This window comes from Papio anubis, chromosome 19 (genome assembly GCF_008728515.1).
Source record: "Papio anubis isolate 15944 chromosome 19, Panubis1.0, whole genome shotgun sequence".
NCBI classification, from domain to species: Eukaryota; Metazoa; Chordata; class Mammalia; order Primates; family Cercopithecidae; genus Papio; species Papio anubis.
The window spans coordinates 43191466-43196165 of NC_044994.1; the positions used below are offsets into that span (position 1 = coordinate 43191466).

Below are 4700 nucleotides of genomic sequence, written 5' to 3' on the forward strand. Positions count from 1 at the left end.
TGAAAACAAAGCAATACCATGGTCAACAATGCTCCTTAAATCTTAGAATAATTGCATGGGAACATTCTTTTCCCGTTAAAATGATTTCTGCCACCACTGAACTGCTCAAATTTTAAGGTAAGTTTTTCTCATGTTTTCTATGTCCAAATCTTCATAGAAACCAAAAGAACTAGTGAAGACTCCACGTTTCAGTCAAAACTCAATCTCCCTGAAACTATTGCATAATCCGGTTGGCATCATTCCCTAAAACAGTGGGGTCAACAAAAGAACTATTCCCCATTGCATGATAAACAAACGATTATCACGGGCCTAGACATCTTGTTAAGACATCCAGGCATCCAGGCCCAGCCTGAACCTAAATGTGTCTGAGCAATAGTACTTTACTGTGGCTACAACTTCACTTTTGTATCATTCTATCTTATTAGCAAGCTACATTTCTAAGTTAACAATTCTACCAAATATGAATATGAAAGTTTATTTTTAATAAGACTATGTGAGGCCAGGCACGGTGGCTCACACCTGTAATCCTAACACTTTGGAAAGCCAAAGTGGGTGATTTGCTTGAGCCCAGGATTTTGAGACTAGCCTGGGCAACATGGCGAGACCCCATCTCTACAAAAAATTTTAAAATGAGCCAAGAATGGTGGCGTGCGCCTATAGTCAAACTACTTGAGATGTGGTGGTGGGAGGATCACTTGAGCCCAAGAATTAGAGGTTGCAATGAGCTTTGATTGCATCACTGCACTCCAGCCTGGGTGACAAAGCAAAACAGCCTGTCTTTAAAAAAAAAAAAGAAGAAAGAAAATGTTGCAAATTATGGCCAAGCAACATCTTTTTGCCACAAATTTCAAACACGAAGAAAAGAATCTTTTAAAAATATACAGAGACACCACGAACTGGTGGTTACCTATAACCTTAAACAAACTGGACTCTTTTTTGTTTGTTTGTTTTTTGAGACGGAGTCTCGCTCTCTCGCTCAGGCTGGAGTGCAGGGAAGCGATCTCGGCTCACTGCAAGCTCCGCCTCCCGGGTTCACGCCATTCTCGTGCCTCAGCCTCCCGAGTAGCTGGGACTACAGGCGCCCGCCACCTCGCCCGGCTAATTTTTTGTATTTTTGGTAGAGACGGGGGTTTCACCGTGTTAGCCAGGATGGTCTCGATCTCCTGACTTCGTGATCCACCCGCCTCGGCCTCCCAAAGTGCTGGGATTACAGGCGTGAGCCACCACGCCCGGCCTGGACTCTTTTTTTAATTGTTTTTTGAGACGGAGTCTCGCTCTGTCTCACAGGCTGGAGTGCAGTGCGCGATCTTGGGTCACTCCTAGCTCCGCCTCCCGGGTTCACGCCATTCTCCTGCCTCAGCCTCCCGAGTAGCTGGGACTACAGGTGCCCGCCACTACGCCCGGCTAGTTTTTGTATTTTGTTTAGTAGAGACGGGGTTACAAACTGGACTCTTAAAAGTGACTTCTCCACAGCATATCATTTGAATTATTACCATTGCCTGGTACAGTGTTTTTAAAAAGAAGTGTTTTAAAAGCATCGTTACAATATTGTGTTCCTGATTTTTTTTTTTTTTTGAAACAGGGTCTAATTTTGTCACCCAGGCTGGAGTGCAGTGGTGTGATCTCAGCTCAATGTAGCCTCGATCTCCTGGGCTCAAGCAATACTCCTGCTTCAGCCCCGCAGGTAGCTGGTACCACAGGCACACACCACCATGCCCAGCGAATATTTTAAGTTTTGGTAGAGATAGGGGTTTCACTATGTTGCCCAAGCTGGTCTCGAACTCCCGGGCTCAAGAGATCTGCCTGCCTCAGCCTCCCAAAGTGCTAGGATTATAGGGGTGAGCCACCATGCCTGGCCAATTCCTGATAATTTAAGTAAACCAAACTATAAATAAATGATATGTGCCTAAAAACAATCTTAGTTTATACTATCAGTGGCCGTTGGCTTTAGGAGCAGTCCAATACCTTGATTTAGATTTTGAACTAGAACTAGACTGTGATCTTTACTGACATTTGGATCTAAATAGTTCTTTTTTCTTTGATTCCTTTTCATATCTTGAGCCAGACTTATTTAATATGTCTGGAATCTGATTTATTTATTCATTTTTACTTACTTTTTGAGACAGGGTCTTGCTTTGTCAGCCAGGCTGGAGTGTAGTGGCACAATCGAGGCTCACTGCAGCCTCCACCTCCCAGGCTCAACCAATCCTCCCACTTCAGCCTCTCAAGTAGCTGGGACTACAGGCATGCACTGCCATGCCTGGCTAATTTTTTTTTTTTGTAGAGACGGTGTTTTGCCACGTTGCCCAGACTGATCTCAAACTCCTGAGCTCAAGTGATCCTCCAGCCTCAGCCCCCCAAACTCCTGGGATTAAAGGTGTGCGTCACTGCACCCAGCCTGGAATCTGTTTTAGAGGTGCCTCTAGTCTTGGTGTGGGATGCAGACCCAGAATGTGATTTAGCCTTCATCCAAAAAATATGGATTTTGGTGTTTGAATCCACCATTGTCAGAATGGCTTCTGCTACTCCGTGGTTTTCCAGTTGGTTGATTTCTAGGACTGTAAGATCTTCTATAATTGTAATCAAAAGACTGACTTCTGGATCTCCTTTAATAACTTTGGCTTCTAGAATCTCTGTATCTGTCATAACCATCATGGCGTGAAGAACTGTACACATTCCTCTGTTCCTTAGCTTTCATCTGATTTGGTGTCTTCTGATTCCCCTGTGTAAACTGTATTTCAACTTGATGTCCACAAATCTATTTCCTGTCTAAATTATGCAAAGCATCTTCAGCATCACGAACATCCTCAAATTGAACATAAGCAAATCCTCCTGGACGGCAGGTGTGGAAATCAAGTGGAACATAAACATCTCCTGTAGGACCATCATGACCAAATTTATCGTGTCCATCTGCAGACCTGGTGTCATTGGCCACGTTCCTGATGGACAGAGACATGTTTTGGAGGATTGTGCAGGTAGTGGGACATGACGATGGCGTGATTCCAGGCCGGAGGCCCTAACAGACCAGGCAAACTGTCCACAGCTCTGCTGTTAGAAATTTGTATTGCTAACAAGTTCCTAGGTGACGATGATGCTGATGGTCTGGGTACCACTGGTCTATAGAAATGACCACAGCCTGAATGAAGACAAGCTGAAGGCAGTGAGGCCACCTCTGCCCTTGTCAACCTTGCTCACAGGTGGAGAAAAGACTGTCACCTGAAGACTGATGATCTCTCCCCACAGCCTGCCACATGCCTGAAATTCACCCTCAGCGCCGGACTCCTTAGCCTTAAAGTTGGCTTTGCAACTGCCTCTAGAAACTAGAAGCAGTGTTAGCGAGAGGCTAGCAGGGATGCAGAGGGCAGGGATGCGGAGGAGGAGGGGTTTGTGATCCCACCTACCAGCCTCACTGCTGAGGGCACAGGCTTGGAAGCCTCAGGCTCTGATGTCAGAGATAGCTGAGCTGGTTTCCCTGTGCAGCCGCTAGCTAGCTTTTGACCTCAAATCTCAAGAAAAAAGACCTTATTATTTCTAATTCTCTTCCTGCCTTCTAAGATGGGTGGGTCTTGGTAGCTGCAGGCTCTTGTCTGCCGGACTCAGTGTGGGTCGTGGGCCTGTAAGCATGGAGGAGCTGGTAGCGGGAGCTGGGGAGTGGGAGGCTGCTGTGGAAAGGAAGAAGGAGGAAGCTGGGGCCAGTGAGAAAGCACTGGGGAGACCTAAGAGAAGGAAGCTGTGAGCTATTGGGGGTGCAGCCCACCCTGTTCCTCTGGCCCTGCATGTTGCCATCATCTTCTATGGGGCAGGTCCCGGGAGGCTGAGTCCATATCCTGGTGGGTGTGAGGAAGGCCTGGTGCAGGACACGTGCCTGGTAGGGCAAAGTTGCCAAGTAGATATCAGGGCCTTCTCCGTTCCTGTCTGCCCCAGGACTCCTTTCACCTCACACATCCATTTTTCTTTCTTTATTTTTTTGAGATGGAGTCTCGCTCTGTTGCTCAGGCTGGAGTGCAGTGGTGTGATCTTGGCTCACTGTAACTTCCACCTTCTGGGTTCACATGATTCTTCGGCCTCAGTCTCCTGAGTAGCTTGGATTACGGGAGTGAGCCACCATGCCTGGCTAATTTTTGTATTTTTTAGTAGAGACGGGGGTTTCAGCATGTTGGCCAGGCTAGTCTCGAACTCCTGACTTCAAGTGATCCACCTGCCTTGGCCTCCCAAAATGCTGGGATTACAGGCATGAGCCACCATACTTGGCTTCTTTATTTTTTAAATATGCATTTTTATAAGGGATTCCTGAAAACCAGAAGCAGTGACACACCAAGGGATGTGACTTTAATCGCAGGATTTCCTGGACAGCACAGGCCAGGAGAGAGTCAGTGTCCTTCAGATTGGGCCAAGTCATATCCATGCATCCAGGCTGCTCGCTTCTGCAGAAAGGCCTGCTGTGATACCAGGTTTCTGGACCTGCCCATGCTGGCATTGGAATTCCAGCCTCCAGCATGCAGCCTGCAGGGAGAAGGGAGCAAGCTCTATGCAGCTCCACAAAGTTCCAGTGTAGCCTGTCTGTGCCTGGTGCTACTGGCTGGGGCTGACATGGGGGAGCCTCTGAGCTCCCTCCTTTTTCAGCATGGCTCATGCACCCATTTGCCTTTGGGGTAATTCTGGAGCCTCCTTTACCTGCATGAGTTAGTGCCTATAAAAGG

General features: G+C 47.3%; 1 pseudogene; it reads right to left on the reverse strand.

Moving 5' to 3' along the window:
• Window positions 1–2309: 2309 nt before the first annotated feature.
• Window positions 2310–4037, reverse strand: LOC103879742 (annotated as a pseudogene).
• Window positions 4038–4700: the final 663 nt, after the last annotated feature.